Genomic DNA, 26601 nt, shown 5'->3' with positions numbered 1-26601 from the left:
AGGATATTCCAAGGGGGCCACAAGTGAAATTATCATCAATTGGGACCTTAGCATGAGACTTGGGGTGGGAGAGGGAAGGGACAACTGTAAAACACGACCAGTAGGACAGATGGGGGCACAGGAAGGAAAGCAGCTTATAAGTAGGGTTGGGAGGGGCTGGAGTGATAGCACAGCATGTAGGGTGTTTGCCTTGCACGCGGCCCGACCTGGGTTCGATTCCCAGCATCCCATATGGTCCCCTGAGCAGGGCCAGGAGTAATTCCTGAGTGCATGAACCAGGAATAACCCCTGTACATCGCTGGGTGTGACCCAAAAAGCAAAAAAAAAAAAAAAAAAAGTAGGGGTGGAAGCAGCACACTTGGAAAATGGTTGAGAAACACAATAGCAGTTGTAGCAGTAGTAATAGTAGTAGTAGTAGTAGTAGTAGTAGTAGTAGTAGTAGTTTGGGAGGACATACCCAGCAGTGCTTCAGGGCTTACTCCTAGATCTGTGTTCAGAGATCACTATTGCTGTGCCTCAGAGGACCATATATAGTTCTGGGAATTGGACCCAGGTCAGCTGCATGCATGCAAGGCCAGTGTCTTAACCTACAATCTCTCTAACTTTGATTTATTGAACATCTTAAGTGGAACTTGCCCTGCACTCACAACTCCTCAAAAAAAGAAAAACTGGGGAAAGTAGTCTGGCAAGCTACCCGTGGCGTATTTGATATGCCAAAAACAGTAACAATAACGGGTGTCATTCCCCTGACCCTGAAAGAGCCTCCAATACGGCAGCGTTGGGAAAGACGAGTAAGGAAAGGCTGCTAAAAGCTCAGGGCTGGGACGAACGCGAGTAAATCAATGAATGACGGGATGACAGTGATACAGTGACAGTGAGAGGAAGAGCAAGAGAATACCACTCAAAAATGAGGGGTTTTGTCTACATTTAACCTGCATTTTCTCAGTCTCCTCTGATGGTAACATTTTCAAGAAAAAGGAACCCAAGAAGATACCTGAGTTTGGAAAGTCACTGGCCCAGTTCTCCCATTCCTGATTAGAAAGAGCCCCCTCCCTCGAAAGGGATGCCTGCACACAGAGCCTGTTTGCCATTGGATGAAGAAGAGGATGATGGCAATCAGAATGATAATTAAATAATAGAAAAGCTTATACTCCTAGAGTACCTATTTGTGTCAAGTGCTGTTCTAAGTACTGCGCAAGTGATGGTTCATGGAATCCCTCCACACTCAGTTCCATTACCTCCATATCACCATGGGGAACAGGAAGTGAAGAGAGTGGCTCCTTCCCCATCTCCGTTCTGCTTGGTGGTAGCTCCCAACAGGCTCGTGGTGTCTCCCTTGTCCTCTGTAGCTTAACACTGAACGGATGTTATTCTCTGACTAGGCTCTCACGGTGCTGACCCCGAGTCTTTGTGTGGGAGAATCTGGCAGACACTGTCATGTGACATCACATCCTGCTTAGTGAGCAAGCCGTGCTTCCTGGCTGCAGAGGCTGGAGGAGTGGGCTAGGGAGGTCTTTGATCTTTCATAACTCCTTGCCTGAAGTAATTGGCCCAGAGCATGAAAATCTGCTTGAAGGAGCTATAAAGAGGAAATGAGTGTAACTCTTCCCCCTGAAGGAGGCCTGGATGTCCATAAAACTAGCATCTCTTGCGGCCAGAGTGATAATAGAGAGGGGAATTGCAGGTGACTGACCTGTGTTCAATCCCCAGCTCTACATGTGGTCCCCCAAGCTCTGCTAGGAATAATCCCTGAGTGCAGAGTCAGGACTAAGCGCTGGACACTGTTGGGTGTGGCCCCCCAAGTCAAAACCCAAACCAAAAGTAACTAGCAAATACTCTCCTTTTGTGACCTCTACTATCACATGACAAATGCTTTTGAACTTACCCTTATCTTAACTTCTCAGTCCTGTTATCAAGTTCAGAGGACAGACCCGGAAAGAAAAAAGAGGTGCCATATTATATTGTGCACAGAGCACAAACTTCGGAGCTGTCTGAGTTATTGTGTAATTCTGGGCAAGTGATTGGACTTCTCTGTGTCGGGTTTGCTCTTCTAGACCATAGAATAGGAACAATCTGTTGAAGGCAACTGTAAGAAGTCAATCACTGGCATCCTACTCCTTGCCAGGAACCTCACAAGGACTGTACAAATGGCACTTATCACTATTCAATAAGCATTTTATATATATATATATATAGAGAGAGAGAGAGAGAGAGAGTTTCCCCATCCCTTTCCCTAAGAGACTATTTTGTAAATTTCATTTTTGGGACCTCAATTTATATAAACTTACTTTTTCCATATCTTGAAGCTCAAAGCATTTGATTTTAAACCAGCAATTTTATTATATATTGTGTTATAAGTTGCATTCTACAACATTCTAAAATGATCTAAGGTTTTTTTTTATTTTTGTTTGGTTTGTTTTTTTGTGTGCGGGGGGCGGGGGCTGGGGAGTGGGCCTTACTCCTTGTGAGCTTTTGAGGGACTGTTCCTGGTTCTCTGTTCATGGTCTGCTCCTGGAAATGCTGGGGACCATGTGGTTCTGGGATCGGAACCAAGGTCCACCTCGTATGGGCAAGAGATTTAATCCCTGTACAACCCCAGGGTGGAGAGATAGTTTTAACTTTTTAAATACATTTGTCGTTAGGCTGTGTTTTTGTCCATTTGAGAAAATTAATATAATTTCATAGAACTACACCAGCAGTTTCTCTGATTTGTAATGTCATTCACCTTCTATGAAATGTTAAGTCCCTCTGGTGCTGAGAGTTGGCACTTTATGACTTCGTGTCTTTACTCATAATTTGAGAGAACCTCCTACCAGTCCCTGGGAAGCATACTTGAAAACAAACCAACCACTTTTTCTAGTGGCTATATTGTTGAGAATGCTGAGAATCTTGTTTGTGGGTATACATATGTGCTCTTGATTCAGATGCTTAAAGGAACTTTTATTAATGCTAGGATGTGTTTTCCAACATTTTGCCCTTCTGGAAACTTTTCAACTTGAATAGGATTTATCCTTGTGAAGACTATGTAATAAATACATTTATTCATACCATAGTTCTTAGAGACCACATTCTACCGTTTATATAAAAGTTCTCTTTGGAGCAAAGGATCATCAGTATGTGGAGGTCCTTCTTTCATTACTAGTTTTTCTAATTTTCTTTTTTTCACAAGGAGACAGAGTTTTGTTGCCTAATAAGGATCTTCACTTCATAGAACTGAGTGTGGATTATAATAAAGATAACATAGCTGTGTTGAGACAATAAATCTATGTTGAGATTTCAGTGTTGACAGGACATCTAGGCTTATTCATCAATTAGTTTCCCCATGTCAATTTGCTACTATTTCAAATGTACTAATTCAGTTAGTTAAGCAAATTTATCTTATACAACAATTTAAGTTTATCCCCAAATAATTTAAGCAATGGATGCTAAACCTGTTAATATTTTCCAGTTAATGCTAAGCAATGTGCTACAGGGAAGAGATTTGGAAGAGATTAAAAAGAATTGTCAATGCTTAAAAAACAAAAAAGTTATATATATGTATATATATATATATATATATATATATATATATTGCTTGCTTCCCTCACTCAAAGTCAAATTTGGTAGGTCTCTCGTACATTCTTCTTTTTTATTTTTATTTTATTTTTAGGTTTTGTTCCAGGGACCACATTCAGTGGTGCTCAGAGACTCTGTGCTCAGGCATCACTCCTGATGGTGCCTGGGGATAATATGCAGTAATGAAAATTGAAATGGGGAGCACTGCAATTCAATTCAAACAGGGCATGCACCTTCCTAGCATGGCTCACAGGCCCAGTCCCTTTTTTTTATTTTAATCACTAGCGTTACCTTTCTTTTTAAACAGGCAATGGCCGGTGATCTTGGCTCTGAGTCCAAGTCACCCAGTTCCTCTGAGTCTATTCCCTCCACTGTGAAATCACTGTATCACTGTCATCTCGTTGTTTGTCAGTTTATCGAGTGGACACAAGTAACATCTCTATTCATCCCAGCCCTGAGATTTTAACAGCCTCTCCTTACTCGTCTTTCCCAATGATTGGAGGCTCTTTCAGGTTTAGGGGAATGAGACCCATATAGTTACTGGTTTTGTCATATTGAATACAACATGGGTAGCTTGCCAGGCTCTGCTTGTGTGGGCTGAATACTCTCAGTAGCTTACAGGGCACATACATACATATATATATATATATACATATATATATATATATATATATATTCTCTATGATCTGTTGCCTGTTGTCTGAACTCCATCAAACATGGTGTGGTAATTATGGACAATGGGTTGGAAGTGTCCCATGATGTGTCACGTGGCCGCTTTGAGGCCATGCAGTCCAGAAAGTGGCCTGGAGCATGGTGGCGGTTGTGTAGTGGAGGTCGACTGCCAGGGCTGGGTCCCTTGGGGCAGGGAGGGCTCTCACCTGCCCCCTCTGGGTCTTCCCAAGTGGAAACAGCCTGGCACGGAGTCCGGTGGTATGGTTATGGGGGCCTCCTTCTATACTCTCATCTGGGAGGAGCAGCGTGAGTTCTGGAGGATGGTCGAGGAAGAGATTATCTGGTGCTGGAAGGGTGTGGCTTATGGGTGTGAGCCCTGGGTCACCGGAGACTGGGGGAAGCAGGCAAAGGATCTCTGCTCCTGGGTCCCATTGTGTCCAGAGTCCAAGGTCACAAAGTTCCACATTACCTGGGTTTTGTGGGACTTCTCTCCTGCGTGAGGCTCTGCCTGAGTGTCCAGAAAGTGTCCTGGAGCATGGTATCGGTTGGGTAGAGGAGGTCGGCTGCCAGGGCTGGGTCCCTTGGGGCAGAGAGGGCTCTCACCTGCCCCCCTCTGGTGCTCCCCGAGTGGAAACAGCCTGGCACGGAGTTCCACTGTGAAATAGGAATGATAATATAGTCTGTCTCTCCAGGATTCCAAAAATCCAATCAGAACACAACCGTGATGGGAGTGTTTTGTCAAGAAAGTCAGAATTGTGATCCTTTATTGCTGGGGTAGATCCAAGTTCATGACTTGGCTTCCAGACAGAAGCCATTAGACAGGATAGAATTCCCACAAGAGCCATGGTTGGCACAGAGCAGCAGCAGGTCGACCTCTAGGATAGACTGGGCAGGAGTTCCCGTTGCACTAGTGTTAGTAACAAGGCTGCTTGGAAGACTCAGTCCATCATGGGAGAAGGAAGAAGGCAGAGCACTAGAACATGGCTCAGCACATGCCTGAATCAGGTAGGAAACAGAAAGACAAAGGAGAGCATCGGGCTTTGATTTTGCTCCACATCAAACTGAAAAAAGCAATAACAGGGGGATAGTACAACCTTGCACACAGCTGACCCAGGTTCAATCCCCGGCAACTCCTATGCTCCCGTGAGCACCACCAGAAGTAAATCCTGAGTGCAGAGCCAGGAGGAACTCCTGAGCATCACCAAGATGTGACCCCAAAAAGATAAATAAATAAATAAATAAATAATAAAGCAAATGCATAAAAAAAAGAAGAAAAACAGTCACACCACTTGGCACAGAAGTATCCCTGAGACCCAGGACATACTACCTAGCCCAGTCTTTCCAGAAGTAACATGAAAACCAGGTATAGCTGGTGACATTATGTTCAACTCCCTAGCAGCATTTAACTTAAAATTTCCGTAACTGCATTTCTAAGTTTCAAAAACTCCCTTTCACAAGAATGCATTGTTTTTGTAAAGGAGTGTGTTGTTGTTTTTTGCTTTTTTTTTTGTTTGGTTTGGGTTTTTTTTTGGGGGGGGGGGCGGTCTGTTTAAAAAAAAAATCCCTCTACACCATAATTGTAGCCTCCAGATGAAGTCTCCTCCAATGGCAAGAATTTCATCTTCATTTTCCAGTCCCCTCCCTGGGTGCCTGCAATCCCCTCTTGGTTTTTGATGAGCTGCACAAGTTGTGGAGGGCCCCAGACACGGGCGTCTCCGGTATCCTAATAAGGGAATGAGCAGCTCCCGGGGGCTGAGGTCAGCGGAGTCTGCGCGAAAGGGAGTTTTGCTGATTGAGGAGGATAAGGTGTGGTTTGGCAGGTGTCTCTTTGGTTTGGCTGGCTCTCCCGACGACCCAATTTCTTCTCCTGTTGCACTTTCAACGCTGTAAAACTGACTCTAAACATCCTTTGATATTTCTCCCAGTTCCTCAGCTTAGCTAAGAATGTCCTCCTGACACATCACGTCCTCGAGATGAAAGAAAGAGGGGTTAGGGAAGGGCTGACATTTTCATTGTGAAAGAAAGTTGTAGGTTTCATCCTCATGGTCCTCAGTCACCTAGAGGGTGAAGTCAGAGAGATCAGGTGTAGCACAGACAGAACTAAGATCTAACAGGTTGGGGGCTGGAGGGGTAGCACAGTGGGTAAGGCATTTGCCTTGCATGCGGTGGACCCGGGTTCGATTCCCAGTGTCCCATATGGTCCTCCAAGCACTGCCAGGAGTAATAGCCAGGATTAACCCCTATGCATCGCCGGGTGTGACCCAAAAAGGAAAAAGAAAAGATCTAACATATTGTAGGAATGAATCTACACAAAGTGGGGTAGGAGGCTCGGGATAGAGCACTGGTCCAAGAGTGAGATCACAGGTTCGATCCCTAGTAAAACCCATCATACCCTATGTGCAGTCCCCAGCTTTGCCAGTGTGAACCCCCGTGCTGCAAACAAGTGTGTGAGCACCACAATGGAGTGTGTGATCACAGTGCACTGCAACTAAGAGGTAAAAGGTAAAGGTAAAGGCCCTCCCGTTGATCATCGATTTGCTCGAGCGGGCCCAGTAACGTCTCCATTGGAGACTTTGTTGTTACTGTGTTTGGCATATCGAATACGTCACGGGGAGCTTGCCAGGCTCTGCTGTGCGGGCGAGATACTCTCGGTAGCTTGCCGGGCTCTCCGAGAGGGGCGGAGGAATCGAACTCGGGTCGGCCATGTTGGCTGAGTGCAAGGCAAACGCCCTACCGCTGTGCTATAAATCTTTCGCAACTAAGAGAAGGGATAAAAAATTAACCTACACAATATTATCATCTACTTTCTGCTTGTAAATGTTGATATACCCTCTTCCCCATTCAAAAATAAAAGAAACAAAAAGAACCTGATATTTAGGGTCGTAAGACTTGACTTTTCTATTTCTGTTTTTTTTGTTTTTTTGTTTGTTTGTTTGTTTGTTTGCTTTTTGGGTCACACCCAGCAATGCACAGGGGTTCTTCCTGGCTCTGCACTCAGGAATTACTCCTGACATGCTCAGGGGACCATATGGGATTCTGAGAATCGAACCTGGGTCTGCTGCATGCAAGGCAGACGCCCTCTCCGCTGTGCTATCTCTCCAGCCCCTGACTTTTCTATTTCTATATGGATCTCTAAATACTTGCACACAGCTTCTCCTTGTTTTCCAAAGAACTCTAAGTAGCCTTGTGTTTGTTTGGTTGGTTGATTTTGGTCTTTTGTTGTTGTTTACTTTGGGCTGTTGTTTTGTTTGGGCGTCATACCTGGCAGTTCTCAGGGCTGACTCCTGGCTCTGTGCTCAGGGATCATCCTGGCAGGGCTCAGGAGACCATGTGTGGTGCTGGGAATAGAACCCAGATCAGCCATTTGCAAGGCGAATGCCCTACCCGATGTTCTATAGCTCCAGCCCCTGTCAGCTGCCTTTCAATACCATGACATCTGGCCCCAACTGTTCCTCTGCCGTTTGTTATGAATTCATGTTCCTCTGCATGGCTGCAGATTGCAATCTATCTTGGGGAGCCTTACTGCCTGGATCACACCCCAGCAGTTCTGAATTAATTGATTTGGGACACAGCCTGGCCATAGGGATTTTTAAAGGCTGCCCAAGGAGATTTTACAGAGCAGTCAAGGTCAAGAATAGCTGCACTGAATACATCTCTATTGTATCTCCCAGCTCCCAGATGGCAGGACCCAGCACTTCTTCTTTCTGACATTTAAAAGTCATTAAATGCAACATATATATGAAACAAGTTAGACAGGTTTCTTCTCAGGTTGGTAAGTTCTGTTCATTGGTTGGAACCTCACAGGAGAGAAGTGTGCTTTCAACCAAAATCAACTTTGATACATGTAGGGAGCAGTAAAGCCTTATTGCTTTATTTCCCAGGAATAGAAGAAACAAAATACACAGCCAAGTGTTCCAAAAGCAGGGTATTCATTTCAAAGACATCGATAATGAAATTATATCTTTAATTTTTCTCTTGGTCATGAGAGTTATTATGCTTTGATACTTAGTTAATAAATATTTCTTTTCTTTCTTTTCTTTCTCCTTGATATGCAGAGAAGAAGGGCCATATTCTGCAAAGCTTGGAGTCAACTCTGAGTTCCAATACTTGGAATTCCCACATGCCAAGCATACACTCCAGACCTATGAGCTCCTGGCCCCAATAAGTGATTTTTAAAAAATTGTTCTTCTAATAGGAAACCAAGTTCATATCCTGAAGTCACAGAATTGGTATTTGGAGCAAGGATAGGATGATAAGAGTGAGGAATTAAATAAAAAAAAAATCATTTCAGAAGTAAGAGAACCGAAGAGGGCAGTAGCAGCATGGGGAATTTTAGGAAATTCCTGGTTAATCAGGCGTTCAGAATAACTTGACATTCTCAACTTCCTTACTGGATAGATTACTCCCAAGGAAAATAATGATCATCTGGAAATTCAGCAAAGCAGCCTGAGTTTGAACTATAAAATAGAAAATTTAAGGAGTGGCCTAATTCAGGGTGTATATAATTGAGTAAGAAAAGAATAGAGCTGAGTTGGGGGTTGGGGAGAGGGCACCCAACAAAAGACACAAAAGAAAATGCAAAATGAATGATAAACATAAGCGAGAAATTTCTCCCCCCTTTCCTCCCCCACTGCAAAAGGGGGTTTACTGACTGTGTAAAAGACCTGCAGGTATGGTCTGTGAAAGATTTCTAGCCACTTTGGTCCAATGTGTAGCTCTACTGGACACCAGTTCCCGCCTAAGACCTCCAGCGTGATCTCGGAGGGAGTGAGGTGAACCAGTACCCTCCCAAACAAAAGTCCCATCAATCAATTCCACACCCCAGAGCCACCGTCATGCCTCGGACAGACCCCACTACCACAGTACTGAACACCTCACAGAGCCTAGTCTACTGAAAATTCCAGGCACACATGGGTCTTTGTGGCTGAAAACGCCAGGCCTTCTCAGAATCAGGGTGGGTGAGCTTCCCCCACTTCCTCGTGCTTCTTGAAGACCTGGCAGTCACATCCACGAAGCACCACCACTGCCACCTTGTTCTGGAACATCATGGTCTTGTTCCAGACACTCATAAATAAATCTCTAAAGAAATCAACTTAACTGCTCGGTTAAGTATTCTGTATTCTCTTGAGCACACGACTGCATTTGTGGTCATGTGCCATGTCCAAACTCTATAACACTGACATTCCTGCAGTGCCACACCAGAATGAATGAGATGTAATGCAGAAGCCAACCCAATGTCAACTCACAGAAGCATTAACATAGAAGGCTTAGGGGCTGGAGTGATAGCACAGATGGTAGGGCATTTGCCTTGCACGCGGCCGACCCTGGTTTGATTCCCAGCATCCCATATGGTCCCCTGAGCACTGCCAGGAGTATTTCCTGAGTGCAGAGCCAGGAGTAACTCCTGTGTGATCCAAAAAGAAAAAAAAAGAGGCACAGCTATTCATAAGCCCAATCCTGTGGAAAATCAGAGACAGACACATGGCAGGGAGGAGAAAGGAGAGAATGTAGTTGCTTTTCAGAAGAAACATATAACGAGATCTCGTGGAAAACAATTCATTGGTTTTTAATTTTTCATATGAAGAAAGATAATATGTAACCTACCATAAGTATCAGATTTTCACATCTCCCCTTCGAAATGGCATTTTCTGCCTAAAGTCAGTCAGATTGGCACCTCTCATCTTGGTCCAGAGGATGTTAGTCGCAGAGAATGAGACAAACAAACACAAAGAGACTGTCCAAGCTTTTGGATCGTCTGGGCAATCGTCATCAATGGCCAGGCAGGCAGGCCATTTATTCAATATAATGTTGCTTTCCCAGCTGGGAGACTTGAGCCAAACTCGAGCCATTGTTTAGGTTGATAGAGACATTAGGACAGCTAGTAAGCACATCAACATTTAATAGGTATGTTAAGAAAGAGCAGAGGCTGGGTTATTTCACAAAGCCAATCAGCAGCATCTAAAAGACTGCTTATACTATTCTTTCCTGGACACACTTTTGCTTGCCCTGTTCTTTTTTCTTGCCCTGATATTCTTTCCTGGGCTCATATTTGCAAACCCTTTATGTTTTACCCAGGGCTGGAGCGATAGCACAGTGGTAGGGCATTTGCCTTGTGTGAAGCCAGCCCGGCCAAGCCGGGTTCGATTCCTCGGCCCCTCTTGGAGAGCCTGGCAAGCTACCGAGAGCATCTTGCCTACACGGCAAAGCCTGGCAAGCTACCCGTGACGTATTCGATATGCCAAACACAGTAACAAGTCTCTGGAGACGTTACTGGGCCCACTCGAGCAAATCGATGAACAACGGGAGGACAGTGTTTGTTTGTTTGTTTGTTTGTTTGTTTTTATATTTTACCCAGGTGAATATCCCAACCTGGGGGGTGTTTGTTTGTTTGTCTGTTTTTGTTATGGGGGACAGCATCTCTTAAATAAAGCATTTTGGTGGATTTGCGGTGTATTGTATCAAGATCACGATCATGATCATCCTGTTGTTCGTCGATTGCCTCGAGCAGGCCCAGTAACGTCTCCTTCACCCTAGCCCTGAGATTTTAAAAAGTACCATATTCAAGGCTCTTTCAGGGTTAGAAGAATGAGACCCATCATTGTTACTGGTATTTGGCATATTGGGTACGCCACGGGGAGTTTGCCAGACTCTGCCGTGTGGGCAGTTTACATTCGGTAGCCTGCCAGTTTGTCCAAAGTAAGAATGAGATAATAAGATGTCGCGTGGCCACAAATGCAGCCATGCGCTTCCAGGAGCTGGGTTTTATAGTGGATTGTATTAAAAAGGAAAAACCAGGGTCTGAGAGATAGTGTAGTGCTGAAGGTGCTTGCTGTAACATGCAGCTGACTCAGGTTCGTTCCACTTATGGTCCCTCGAGCACCACCATGAGTGAGTCCTGAGCAGTGCCAGGTGTGACCCAAACAATAACAGCAAGTAAAACAAGAAACCTTTGGAATACATTAAATAAGCAACTGGTTGAACTAGGGATAACCATAAATTTTCTGGAAATTTCAAAATATGATAGGTGAAGAAGATCATGTATTTTAACCACTATTCTTCAATAAGGAAGCTATATTTCTTCCATATCTATCTATCTATCTATCTATCTATGTAGTGGATCTATCTATCTTGTAGTGGATTTTTTAAATTAAACTAAGGTGTGAACGGCATTTAAAACCAAATGTTAAAAAAAAAAAAACAAATGTTAGGATAAGCGTAATGTGCAACCTTAATTAATTTAGCTTCAAATTACTGTGTGTAAAGCAAGGAATTACCTGATAAGAACACTGATAATTTAACCATTACTTCTTCCATGTGTATCTCTGCATATATATGTATATATTAGTGCATTTTTTAAATTAAACTAAGCTGTGAATGGCATTTAAAACCAAATGTTTGGATAAATTTAGTGTATAACCTTACTTAACTTAGCTTTAAATTACTGTGTATAAAATTACCGATAAGAACACTGATAATTTAACCATTGCTTTACAAATTGTTTTGGTTTACTCTTCCCTTCTTTTAAAAAATATTGGGCTGGAGAGGTAGTACCGGGGTTAGGGCACTAATCTGGCATGTTGCTGACCCCACTCTGACCCTTGATGTCACATAGGGTCCCCCAAGTACTACCAGGTGTAACTCCTGAGCATAGAGAAAGGAGTAGCTCTCAACCACTGCTACAAAACCCTCTTCTCCCAAATAGTGTTTGTGTTTTGAAAAATCTACAAACATTTCAATAGTGTGACATGTGTATAATTTATTAATAAATATATTTACTAAAATAATTTTTTAACTAATAGGAGTACACAGCAAAAAATTACAGATGATTGGGTTAGATGGAATCAGCTAAATTTTTTGGGGGGTGAAGGACAAAATATAGTTTTAAAAATATTTTTTGTGTGAAGGATAAAATGTGCCTTTAACTTTCTAGGAAATATGCCCTCCATCATAATAAGTTGACTGTTAGAATTGAAGTGTGAAAGCAGTCATAGATGATAGGAGCATGGCTCTATTCCAATAAAACTTTATTTACAAAAACAGGAAGTGGGCTGGGTTTGGCTGTTGGATTTACTAGCCCCCTGCTTAAATGACAGCAGCTCCTGGTAAATCAGAACAGCACCCTCAGAAAGCTCATATGGTGCTTAGATTAGGAAGAAAGTGGGAATGAGAATCACAGACCTGATTCTACTCCTGATTTTGGAATTAGTGGTGGGGGGTCACTTATCTCTTAAAATTCCAGACTACTGTGTTTAAAATACAAAAACTTAAATGAAGATTGCCTTCAGATTCTTTTCAGGTTACCCTATGATCCTAATATCTTGCACTGGGCTGGATTTCACCCTGCATCTGATTCACAAAGAGTAAGAGACACCCCCACTCCCCACCCTCCCCATTGAACTCAGTGTGGACAGAGAATGACAGTGGAGATGGTGGCAAAAAAAAAAAAAAAGAAAAATGTTTTCAGGACATAAATATCATTGGGGAAAAAATTGAAAGTCATAGCTTTCTGCTCTTGAAGGATCCTCCGTAGTGTTTCCAATCCAAATGGCCGGACTGAGGTCTCCTCTTACAGAGATTTATGGAGCCCTTGATTCGGGGTAGCTGCTCTTTCTGTTGCTTGGGGGAAGCTGCAGAGATAAATGAAACACCTGGAGCAGAGACTGGAATGAGAAAATACTATGTGTGTGTCCTTCATCCAGGGCCGTGGAGGAAGGCTCTCTCTCTCTCTCTCTTTCTCTCTCTCTCTCTCTCTCTCTCTCTGACCTCTCTCTCTCTGTCCGTTGTCTCTCCCTCTCTCTCTCTTTTCTCTCCCCTCTCTCTGTCCCTCTTCTCTCTCCCTGTCTCTCCTCTCTCCCTCTCTCTCTCCCCTCCCTCCTTCTCTCTCTCCTCTCTCCTCTCTCCCTCTCTTTCTTTCTCTCTCCTTTCTCCTTCTCTGTCCTCTCTCACTCTCTCCTCTGTGTGCGCGCGTGTCTCTCTCCCTCTCTCCCTCTTCTTTCTTCCTCTCTCTCTTCTCTTTCTCCCTCTCCTTCTCTCTCTCCCTCTTTCTTCCTCTCTCTCTCCTCTCTCTCCCTCCTCTATTTCTCTCTCCTCCCCCTCTCCCTCTCCCTCTCCCTTCCCCCTCAGGCCTTGTACGGAGGTTTGTCTGTTCTTCCAGTTTTTCTGACCTGTCCTTCCTTCAGTCTGTGTGCCACAATTGCAGTTTCCCTAACGTCCTTCATGCTCCCAGGCCCTGCCAAGCTGACATGTTTGCTTTTCCACGGCCTGACCGACACAGCAGCCTCCTCATTGGAGCTCACGGTGGCAAGGCCCTCTTCCGTCCCCATGCCCCTGGCCCCCATTCCCAGTCATCCTGAAAGATCCAGCTCAAATATCACTTTCTCCAAGAAGTTCTCTCTAATCCCTGCACTGGAATGGTTTTCTCTCTCTCTCCAAATTTTTGATCACTTCATCAATAAGTCTCCTGTGATCCTTATCAAGTCTCCTGTGATCGTTACCACATTCCACCTAATACTGCGCTCTGACAAACTTCCTTGCTCATTCTTAACTCCTTGCTGGAGTTTCATTTATCTTAGTTTGCACGATCCAAGAATTGGGTGGATAAAATGTTGAAGTACTGTGCTCATTTTAGCCACCTGACTGTTGGTAGACTGGTTAGAGCAGCAAACTAACCCCACCACTGATTAGAAGTCCACCTTTATATCACAGCTCACAACCTACTCCTTTTTCCTCAAATCTGGGCCCCTCATGCTACCTCTTTGGCAGCCCAGAGGTCTCCACTCTAATGGCCCACTGAATAGAACTATGGTCCCTTCAAATCTTGGGTCTCTGTGGTTTAATTGGGAAGAAGAACTTACACAGGGTTAGAATTGCCTAAGCCAATTCTATAACTTTGTGATTAGAAAATAAGAAAAATTTTTTAAATTTTTATTAGTGAAACACCATGAGGTACAGTTGTAGACTTACAAATTTTTGTGCTTGAGTTTCAGTTATACAATGATCGAGTACCCATCCCTCCACCAGTGCCCATTCTCCACCACCAGTGATCCCAGTATCCCTCCCACCCCTGATCCCCCCCATCCCACCTTTCCTCTGTGGCAGGGCATTCCCTTTTGTTCTCTCTCTCTTTTTGGTGCTGTGGTTTGCAAAAGAGACATTGAATGGCAATCATGTTTAGTTTATAGCCTACTTTCAGCATGCATCTCCCATCCTGGGAGGATCCTCCCAACACCCTTTATTTGGTGCTCCCTTCTCTATCTGAGCTGCCTTTTCCCCTAGTGTGTGCGGCTGGCCTCCAAGCCATGGAGTAAACCTCCTGGTACTTATCTCCGCTCTTCCTGGGTGTTAGTCTCTTATTTTGTTACTTTATGTTCCCCAGATGAATGCAATCTTTCTATGTCTGTCCTTCTCTTTCTGACTCATTTCACTTAGCATGATACTTTCCATGTAGTACCACTTGTATGTAAACTTCATGACTTCATCTTTTCTAACAGCTACATAGTACTCTATTGTGTAGATGCACCAAAGTTTCTTTAACCAGTCATCTGTTCTCGGGCACTCAGGTTGAAAAATAAGAAAAATTTTAAGTACTTTTCTGCCCTTCTGAAACAGGGCCCCTAGCCTAGGTAACAATTTTAAGAAACTAATCATCACTTTGATACCTAGCCTAAGACAACATAAGCCTGTGGTGGTTAATAATCTTGTGCTATGTTAGAATCTCACTGGTTGGTAACAAGTACCTTCACCAAATTTCAGAGCTTTCCAAGAATATCTCTAATGCCCCCTTTCTCCTCTCTTAGAGATCTGCCTCTCTTATTCTTAGGCACTTAGTAATTCTCATTCAAGAAGCATACATGTAGGAGCAGAGACCTTTAATGTTACACTCTTTGTTTCATTGCTCACATCTTTATAGGGGTCTTCTGTGGTCTTGAAGTGTGAAGGGTTTTTATTTGCCTTGGTTTGGTCAGACGGCTTTTCAGCAAATCATACTAGGGGGTAAAGGCTTTGTTCCTCTGTATCTTGAGCAAGACCTGTCTTATACAAGTTTCCGTTAATTTGGGAAGAAGATTCCCCCTTTGTAGAGCATGCTCCTTGATTTTCTTGTCCCAAAATAGGAAGTTTGGGCTCCAACCCAGTGAGGATTTCCAAAGTCCCCTGCAAGAATAAGTGCTCTGGGGCCTGAGTTAGTACAGCAGGAAAGGTTCTTGCCTTGCGTGCAGCCAACCCAGGTTCAATCTCCAGCATTTCATATGGTCTCCTGCATGCCACCAGGAGTGATCCCTGAGTGCAAAGCCAGGAAAAAGCCCTAAAACTGCTGCATAGGATCTAAACACCAAAAAGAAGAAGAAAAGAGATTAGTGTTCTTTCCAAAGCACCAAATAGCCCAAATTTCACCCTCCACAATCCATAGCCTGTCTTCACTCAAAACTTGTCTTTCTTCCTGATACCACTTGTAAACAGAACTCTGCCATCCTAGCACAGGATAGTAACATGCCAAGTGAATGTTAGATAAGGTTGTGCAATACTTCTGGATTGGGTGCAGGGAGTAAGCCGTCTCCCCCAAACATGCATTTTTTTCAATAAGAATGGTAGTCATTTGACCAAAGGTGCTTTTAAAAAAAACGTGCTCTGGGGGTCACATCTATCTGTGTACTTGAATTCTGTTCTGATGAGAAAAGGGGGGGATGGGAGATGAATATGGGAAGCTCTGTCACCCAAATAGAAAGAAATGGAGCCAGGATAGGACTGAGCATGAGGAAATGCATAGTAAATCTTTTTCCAGTTAAGAGAAATGAGAGTGAGAATCAGGGAAGCTCCAGAAGGGCACTTGAGGGCGGTGGAAAGGAGGATCAGAGAAGGCCTGTTGTGAAAATCCATTAGCCATAAATTTCCTCTCATGAAGCACTGCCTGACCAGCAAGGAGGCGGAGAAGCCTCTCAGCTGACACAGAACATGTGACTTCAGTTAGCGGGACCCACATGCCTGGTTGCGTTCCCTCGGATGTGTCTGAACAGCACTTTCCCCTTACAGGGTTTGCCCATAATTAGTCACAGGTTCATAAGTTCCACTTCACAATCTCTTGTCTTCCTTGTTCCAAGCACGTTATTTATTTTGTTGAACGCTTCCCGATGCACAAAAGCAGCTCCATAATTTGAAGTTCCACCTCGTGAAATCATGGGTCTTTGTATGCATCCCATACACGTTTCAAATGTCAGGGGTGGGCCATGAATTTCTAGAACATGCTAAGTGTAAAACTCCTCAGATGTAAGTTCAGATTCTTTTACACGGGAAGATGGAAATAGAAGGTTTGGTGGCGAGGTCATGTGCGGTCTCTGGATAGGAAAAGAATCTGGTTATTTAAGTATCTGACGTCAGAGGCAATTTCTGCCAACTGACCCAATGGGAATGTGGGGATTTCCCTGGACCCTGCTCTGGGGCATCTGTTTACTTGATTGTAGATGCATGTCAAGTAAACAGATGCAGGCCTGCATGTCAGAAAGAGCTCACAAAACATAGTGTCCGCAGGCCCAGGAATGTGGCTTAGTGGTCGAGTACATGCTTTGACTGCATGAGACTCTGGATTCAATTTTTAGAAATATCAAAACAAAATAATAATTTTCCTTGTCAATAATAAATAGTTGGCTCTGAGTTGTTTATCATGTTTTACTTGAAAATAATTTAGTGAAGTTTTATTATCTGCATCTTTTATTACACATTCAAGCAAGATTGCCGTGTTTTAGATAACTATGGTTTTAAAAAGAGTCTTAAATCATTTCTTAGTTTTCTTAGTGCAAAATATCTATGCACAAAGCCTGTTTATTAATGATCACATTTATTTAAGATGCTTATCATTTGTGATTCTTAGAGAATCCAAGGGTGGGGATGAAGTATAGACAGGTTTATAAAAACACAGTTCGTCATAGGATTTTATACTATTAACACATTTTGTTCCAGTTGGATCTTCAATGAGAGCTGAAAGAAAAGAAATGTAGAACTTTTTACTAATTTTCTTTCAGTCACTTAAACTTTTGCCTTATTCCTCTTTATTCATTTCAACCAAAGCTTAGCTTGAAAAACTAAGAAGTAAAACACCTTCTCCAACCTTCTTTTCCCATACATATTCTTTCTAGATTTAAATTGTAAAGCAAATAGTTTATGGATGCCCATGTTTATTGTTTTAGTGGTGTGGACTTGTAGATAGATGCCAAGCCAGCCCTATTTGTGATGAAATAAGGAAATTCTAGTTTATCCCAGGAAATTGTCATGGAATTGTTCCTCCAAAATCTGTATTTAATAGATTTGACAGACACATTGTTCCTTTTAAAAACAAATGTGAGGGCCGGAGCGATAGGACAGCAGGGAGGGCGTTTGCCTTGAACGTGGTTGACTCAGGTTCAATCCCTGGCATCCCGTATGGTCCCCTGAACATCGCTGCGTATGACCCAAAAAGCAAAGAAAATAAATAATTTATTTTTTAAAAATGTGAAAAAAACAGTAACTCAGCAAGAAAGCCAATACGTATTTTAATCATTGTATTTCAACCAAATAAACCATCTCTCATAAACCACCTATTGACTTTTAAAATGAAAATGGTAGCAATAAAATGAAAAGTTAAAAATTCATCCCAGCCAAACTATAATCTCAAGAAACATTTGGAAACTCATTTATCAATATAAACTACAATATAAAATTATTTATCAATATCAACTACATCTCTTCATATACACAAGGATGAATTTCATAAACATCGTGTGTGTATGTATGAAAGAAATTAATCCTAGAATACTAGAGTATGACTATGTACCATTCTAACAAGGCAAGACTAGAACAGTGCCCTGGGAAAAATAAGGATGTGTGCTTTGGGGCTATAACTACAAAAAGGAAGTGAATAATTGAAAAAGTCCAAAATTCAGGTTCAATATCTCCAAGCCTGCTCGGATCGGGGCTGAGCAGCATCCTCCACCCAGATCCTCCAAATTCCAGTAGGCAGGGGTCACACCCACCAACTGACCCCCTGGCACCGTGTAATCCCATCAACGGCCAAGACCCAGAGACTATAAAACCCAGCTCCCGGAAGAGAACAGCACAGAGTCTCCTGCCCCTGCGCCTGGCTGTCCTCTCTGGTGCCCCTTGGAGGGAGGAGGGTTGAGTTTCCCTCCCTGCCCCGAGCAGAGCTCCGGCAGCCAATGACCTCCAAAACCAGCCACAACCATGCTGAGACCACTCTCCACACGCATGAAGGTACTGGCAGAGGAACAAAGGCATGCAGGTCCCGGGGCTGAGATCTCCAAGCCTGCTCGGATTGGGGCTGAGCATCCTCCACACCCAGATACTCCATTTTCCAGTAGGCAGGGGTCACACCCACCAACTGACCCCCTGGTGCCGTGTAATCCCATCAACGGCCAAGACCCAGAGACTATAAAACCCAGCTCCCGAAAAGCGCATGGCCGCATTTGCAGCCACGCGACATCTTATTATCTCATTCCTACTTTGGACGACCTCGCAGGATACCGAATGTAACCTGCCCACACGGCAGAGTCTTTCAAACTCCCCGTGGTGTACCCAATATGCCAAATACCAGTAACAATGATGGGTCTCATTCTCCTAACCCTGAAAAAGCCTTGAATATGGCACTTTAAAATCTCAGGGCTAGGACGAAGGAGACGTTACTGGGGTCTGCTCGAGGCAATTGATGAACAACAGGATGATCATGATCGTGATTGTGATTGTTCTAAGGCATTTAAAAAAAAATTAAAGAAACAGCAAGGAGTCTGAATGATAGCATAGTGAATAAGTGCTGTGGCTGCCTTGGGTTTGATTCTCCCCTGCTACCCTCCTCATATCATATGGTCAGAGCCACACCAGGAGTGATCCCTGAGCACAAAGCGAGGAGTAAGCCCTGAACACAGCCAGGTGTGGTCAAAAGACAAAGAAACAAAAACAAACAAAAAATAGTGATAAAAATAGAGAAAACAAACAAAAAATAGAGATCTTCAAGGATCTCCAGTTACTAGAACTGTTCAAGCTGGCTAAAGGTACATTTGTATTTGTTTTCTTACTCTTTAAAGTGATTATAACATATTACTGACTTATTTATAGAAATAGCAAATTTCTTTTTTTCTCCTTTTTTCTCTTTTAGGAAGGGGGTTGATAGGGAGATTTTGGGCCACATTCAGATGTGCTCAGAGCTAACTCCTGGCTCTGTGTTCAGGGATCACTCCTGCCAATCCTCAAGGCACCCAAAAGGAGAGAGAGAACAAAAGGGAATGCCCTGCCACAGAGGCAGGGTGGGATGGGGGGGAGGGGGTGGGAGGGATACTGGGATCATTGGTGGTGGAGAACGGGCACTGGTGGAGGGATGGGTAGTCAATCATTGTATAACTGAAACCCAAGCACAAAAATTTGTAAGTCTACAACTGTACCTCATGGTGTTTCACCAATAAAATTTTTTTTTTTAAAAAAAGACACTCTATGAGGTGCCAGGGATCACAAAACCAGGGTCAGCCACTACAAGGCAAGCTCTTAACCTTTGTACTATCACTCTGGGTCCCAAGGTATTTCAAGATAAAAGTTATTTTATAAAATTCATTAAATGAAATAAAAAATAATTTTTTGGAGAGTTGTAGCACTGTCGATTTGCTCGAGCGGGCCCAGTAACATTGTGAGACTTGTTGTTACTGTGTTTGGCATATCGAATACGTCATGGGGAGCTTGCCACGCTTTGCCGTGTGGGAAAGATACTCTTGGTAGCTTACTGGGCTCTCTGAGAGGGGCGGAGGAATCAAACTTGAAATCATGACACTGAACAGTGAGAATTTTATTTGTGAATTGTCTCCATCAATTCAAAACTGTCCTTGGTGAACCAGACAACCCCAAGTCAGTATCTGATCTGATACTCCTCAGACCTCTTTCTCCTGATCAGTCAGACCTGCTATTTGTCCCTCTGGTTGGCAGTTTCTATAAGAACAAGGCTGTGAACCAGCCTGCAACTATAATAGGGCAGAGAAGAAGGGAGGGGGCAAAAGGGATTGAGGTCGCTCTCCACCATCTGCTACTTCTTCTCCTCTGCTCCACAACACATGTTTCCCCATCCCCATCTGTGGTTCCGGAAATGCATGTGATTATGGCATGTCACCGTTGTGCTGGATAAAACATCTGGTGAGCTGTTGGTGATAACCTCTAGTGATGACATATCTAAAAACAGTGACGTTTGCAAGCATGCAGTGCTATTCTACTGAGAACTGAAATTTATGATTGCTTTGGAAACTTAAGTAATTCTCAGATATGTGTATGGATAGAGAGACAGGATGGGAAAAGGGTACGAGTTGAAATGGGATATTTCACTCTTCCTGGGGACCTCTCTTCAAAGTAATATATCTTGTCCATGCCTTTACCCTAGTGAAAGGCATACCACAGATACAACAGGAAAGCTTTCATTCAACAGCCTAATTGCCTTCCCCGTCAAAATATAAATTAATTGCTATTCTAACATAAGGGGGGCTCTCTTTCTTATTCTGTTCTATTTTGATTAATGTAGCACTGTAGCACTGTCCTCCCATTGTTCATCGATTTGTTCAAGTGGGCCCAGTAACGTCTCCTTCGTGAGACTTTGTTGTTACTGGGTTTGGCATATTGAATACATCATGGGGTAGCTTGCCAGGCTTGCCGTGCGGGTGAGATAACTCTCGGTAGCTTGCTGGGCTCTTCGAGAGGGGTGAAGGAATCGAACCCGGGTCGGCCAGGTTGGTCACATGCAAGGCAAATGTCCTATTCGCTGTGCTATCGCTCCAGCCCATTTTTGGCAGCACATATACTAAAATTGTAATGATACAGAGATTTTGATTAATGGGACAACAAAATTGACCATTAATTCATTTCTGACCTGGAAAAATATTCCTTTTGATTTTTTTACTCCATTATAATTTTAGTGCCTTCCCCCCACCCCACCATTTCCCAGGGGGAAATTTTTAGAATTATGCCTTGGATACAATAAATAAAAATTTTAACCTATATACAAAAATCATTTTAAGAGCCTGGAATATTTCTCTAGATCTCTTTTCAACTTGAAACTCTTCTGTACATCTGACTCATTTCAGTAGTTCAGGATTTTCCCTCCTGATCACAGCATTCTCTGAAATTTTGCTAGGAGTATTTGAGTGAGTCACAGGGTTGATCAGACCTGTGTGTGTGGTGGGGGGTGGGGGGTGGGGTGGGGAGTAGGAATCTGCTTGCATTTCAAACTATAAAAGAAAATTATGTTAGGGAGCGGTTTGTATATGAAAACGAACAATGAGTGTATATATGAGTGATTTTATCTCATTATAGTTGATGTACACATTTCCAACCCACCTGAAGTTTTAACTCTTTATGTTGGATCCCTTATAAAGATCTTGGCTAATATTGTGGTATTGGTTGGAATAAGAATGATGACAAGCAAGGATAATAAAAAGTCACCCTTCTTTAAGCCTATGAACTTCACTCAGGCTTTCTATGCCCAGGGTCTGGCCTATGTGGAAAAAGAGATAATTTTAGAAAGCTGAGGGGAGGGACATATTTGTGTTTGGGATCAAGGGTCGAGGTTACAAACCTAAAATCTCACCTTTGCCAAAAGCTAACTTCTCTGGAACAACAAAGTAATTACGTTCTTAAAATGTCAGAAAGTCCTACTTTATCAGATCGAGAAGATCAAATCTTTTCTCTTGTCTAGTAATTAGCTATAAACTTTTAAAATATATGTTGGTATAACTTGATTATGTGGAGTGACAGAGCATGAGGAATTACTGAGCAATTTCCGGGATGGGCCACCTGACAAGAGTCCTTTAAATTTAAATGAACATAGACTATTCCACTTTTCAAGTTCAGAAACAGGAGCACATGAGAAGTCACTGAAGCATTGCAGTAGAGAGAAATTAGGAAAAACCCGAATGTCTGGTGTTAAGAGAATGGTTAAATACATCATATTACATCAGGTAAGGGACTTGTCTTACAAATGGTTCAATCCCTGGTACCCCATATGGTAGCCAGGTCTCACCTGAATTCAGAGCCAGGAGTAAGCCCTGAGAACGTGTGGTACAAAAACAAAAACAAAAACAAAAAACAAACAAATGAAAAAAGGCTAGATCAACTATGTATCAGATGCAATAGGTATACCTTGGTAAACTGATTGTAAAAGTCACCAAACATTAAAAATTTTATTGTATAGTAACTATTTACTCTATATAAACTAGATGAATTTTTTGCTTATCCAGTAACTTAGAGTAATTCTGTGATTATCAATATTAAAAATATAAACTATACTGAGCTATGGGCTAGAGCTATGGCACAGAGGGTAGGGTTTTTGCCTTGCATGTGGCCGACCCAGATTCAATTCCTCCATCCCTCTCGGAGGGCCCAGCAAGCTACCGAGAGTACCCTGCCTGCACGGCAGAGCCTGGCAAGCTCCCCGTGGCGTATTCAATATGCCAAAAACAGTAACAACTAGTCTCACGATGGAGACCTTACTGTTGTCCGCTTGAAAAAATTGATGTACAACAGGACAGCAGTGCTACAGTGCAGTGCTACTGAGCCATGAATATATTCTCAACTGTACTTCTTTCGTATTATCTTTGGACCTTTAATACTCCTTAATGCTTCCAAATATGTATCAAATCTTCTCTCATAAAAATTGTTATTACTTTTTAAATTCCATTTCTAAACATAGTTGCTTGATAAGACATCTTGTTTTGTTAATGAAACGCTTTGCCAGCACTTTTACTTGAAAACTTTAAGGATCATGTACTTTAGTTTCAAATTAGCAAATAACAAAATGAAAAAAAAATGAAGGAAATGAGGGTATTATTATTCAAAGTAGGGGAAACAGCATAAAAACAAAGAAACCAACAATGCTGGTGAGAGTCTAATAAGAACTTTATGTATTATAAAAGGTCTTATAAAAATGTTTTCTTGTTTAGAAGTTATTCTTAGGTTTTATCTTTTTAAAACTTTTTAAAGTCACACTACATTATAACACTAAATAAGTTTCAGATCTACAGACCTGTAGACATTCTACATTAAATTCAGGACAGAGGAGAAAAATGTATGGTCATGAATAGAATTGCATTTTTAGTTGAGTAATTTCAGTTGGAAAAGATGGATTTAGGAGAGGGACACTGAGGCAAGTTGATTGCTAATTCTTTGTCTCAGTGCCTTATGCAGAAACGTCTGCCATCGTCTCACTCTCATCTAGTCCAATCTGAACCCTGACCCATTCAAGGAAAAGAGTATTATTCCTTGGAGATTTCCTTATGTACCATGTCTGTAATACTTCTATTTATTTGACTTACTATCTATAAAGTACAGAAAGGAATCTTATTATTTTGTTTCTTGAATGCTCTCAGGCAGTAAGTTCTAGTGGTTAAAAGACATTTCATCTTAAGAGTAAAGATTTTCTGAGATTATTCCCCTTTATTAGATTTAATTTGTCTTCTTTTTGGTTTGGTTTTGGTTTTGATTTTGGGACCACACCTGGTGGTGCTTAGGGCTTACCCTTGATTTTCCAATCACCTCTGGCAGGGCTGGCAGACCATGTATGATGCTGGGGACTGGACCTAGGTCAGGTACATGCAAGGCAATGTATGATAAGGCAATGATAAAGCAAGAGCCTTATCAACTCTACTATCTCTTGGCCCTTAGATTTGATTTTTCTTGTGATGTACAACCAGAACCTTGCAGCAGTGGTCCTGAGAATGGGGGGAAAAAATCTAGTCCTCTCTACCTTTTTCAAGTCACAAGCACAAGTCAAGTAACATTGTATAATTATTATGGACTTTTGACATGGTATAGCTATTACACATGCATGCACTCGCGTGTGCGCGTACACACACACACACACACACACACACACACACACATCACTTTCTCCCAAATATTTGAAGAGTCCTTTTGCTGCCACTTTTTGATCCTACCTTCCTCTTTTTGTATAAAGACATGAGTCAATGCAACTATCAAAGTATAACTTTTCATAGGAAACTCCCTTATACCCACCTCAAGTGGGGAACTCAATTGAACATGTAATTTGATAGAGAGGTGCTTTGCTTACCATTCATTGGTTCCTGGTTTTTTTTTAAATAGAGCCAAATAAAATATATTTAATTTAAAAATATTTTATTGCCCTGCCACAGAGGCAGGGGGGGATGGGGGGATGGGGGTGGGAGGGATATTATCCATGGTGGTGAAAAACGGGCACTGGTGGAGGGATGGGTATCTGATCATTGTATAATTGAAACCCAAGCACAAAAAAAATTGTAAATCTACAACTGTAAAAAAATAAATAAAAAAAAGAAAAGAAAAAAAAATATTTTAATCTACTTTATTTTTTCTCAGATGATTCAGAGAAACTTCATGAATCATCTGTCAACATCAGATATCCAGAGTATAGGATCCCAGTGGGCTGATTAATGCCAGTATCAGGAGAAACAATCCTTTTGCTTTACAGAAGGAACAAATGGATTGTTGTACTTTTAATGTAATCTAGTGAGTGGTGAGATATGATTTATACATCAGCATCATTTTATGTATTTAAATCTGGAGTGTGGAAAATTAGAAATGTTAACATTTTGTTTTTAACTGAAGCATAAAACAGAGATCATGCTGTTATTTGAATATAATGTGGATTTTGTGTATTTGTCTTTTTGGAGAAATTCTGTTTATGACAAAATTTGCACACACATACACTTCTGATGTTTGTACCTTTCCAGAGGGCAATTTGTTGATGAGTATCAAAAGTCTTTAAAATGAACAAATACTTAAATAAAGAAAATCTAACGTCTGGAAGGTTTTCCTAGGTTAATAATAGAACAGGTGGTAAAAGTGTCTCTATAATGATGTTTTTTGAAACATTTTACTTCTAAATATAGCTAGAAGGATGTTACCTGTCTTTCAATTACTGATTGTTTGAATATAGTGAGAAGTCAAGGGCTTCAAATGAGGTACCACTGAGGAGAACAGGCAGTTTTGGTTTTAGCACAGAAGTCTCCAATGGAACTCTTCTGTCTCTTGTTTGTCTTGGACAAGAATGTCCACAAGTAACAACCAAGACCTTTTGGCCGATCCAGGCACATAGAGAGCTAAGTAAGGCTTTTTGTGTGATTCGCTTGGGAAGCAACCATCGAGCATTGATTCTCCCTGCTGTGCTTCAAGCAGCCAAAAGAATATTGGGCCAAGATTCTGAAGTTTGAAGCCAAACCACTGGGTAGGGCCTTTGACTATGAACTACAATGCGACTGAATTAAAAACAAACACTCGACTCCTGTCCTGTTGTCACCTCAAATTCATCAAATCCAACATCGAACTCATCTTTTCTCACTGGGCAGTTTCTCAACTGAGCCGTCATAATGACAGCAGAGTAGCACTGGGAGCTTTCCTTCCATGCCCAAAATTTCCTCAGATTGCACACAGACAAGGAAACTTCACTTCAGTTCCTACAAGGCTGTAAGCTAGAGATCAGTTTAGATGATTCCTAGTGGAAACCCCCCAATTGCTAGCATTTGTCTGATGAATGTCAAAGGATAAAGTACCAGACCCAAAATGCCTAGTTTGGCTATCTCCCAAAATCATCATCCATCATAGATTCATATTGTTGGCTAAATTGTGTGGTTCTACTAGTTTGTTTTCTTCCCTTTGTAAATCACTTAAGCACTGTTACATAGGAATTATGGATATCTTCCTAGCTGGATTTCTACTCGTAACATAGCGGTCCTGCATGAAAATTATCCCAACCCTAACCCGTGGGCCTCTCAGAAAGTGTCTTCCTGGGCCCATTGGTGCTTCTCCCTCCCTTCCTGCTCTCTGTAGTTCAACATTGCTCCATCAAAAGGAACCAGGGTGTGACCAGAGCGATAGTACAGTGGGGAGGGCATTTGCCTTGCACACGGCTGACTCGGGTTCAATCCCTGGCATCCCATATGGTCCCACAAGCACAGGCAGGAGTGATTCCTGAGTGCAGAGCCAGGAATAACAACTAAGCATCGCTGGGGGTGACCAAAAGCAAAAAAAGTAACACCTGAGCATCTCTGGGTGTAACCAAAAAAAAAAAAAATAAAAGGAGCCAGGGTAACATGCAGGCCTCCTGAGTTTTGGGCTCTCCCATTCTTGATTTGGGAATAAATTTTAGGGGAAATACATCTGACATCATGATGTAGATTGTGTCTTTTCCCTCAGTGGCCATTGGCTTCAGATGGAACCAGGAAATATAGAATCAATCTCTAGTCCTCACTGCACCTTTCCCTGCCCCAGTCCTGAGACTCTTATCCAAATATACACCTGTAGATTGCCATGATGCATTCAACATGGTGAGGGTGCTGAAAGATAGGGCTTACTGAAGTTTACTTTAGAATAAGA

At 42.3% G+C, this 26601-nt stretch overlaps 1 protein-coding gene across 7 annotated transcripts in view; it reads left to right on the top strand.

Moving 5' to 3' along the window:
* CALD1 (caldesmon 1) overlaps positions 1-26601 on the top strand; it is a 207362-nt gene that overhangs the window by 138621 nt on the left and 42140 nt on the right. The window lies entirely within an intron of this gene.

Source organism: Sorex fumeus, unplaced genomic scaffold (genome assembly GCF_029834395.1).
Source record: "Sorex fumeus unplaced genomic scaffold, SorFum_2.1 ptg000048l, whole genome shotgun sequence".
In the NCBI taxonomy this organism is placed as follows: domain Eukaryota; kingdom Metazoa; phylum Chordata; class Mammalia; order Eulipotyphla; family Soricidae; genus Sorex; species Sorex fumeus.
The sequence above is the reverse complement of the archived record's forward strand: the minus strand, read 5'-3'. Positions and strand labels throughout refer to the sequence as shown.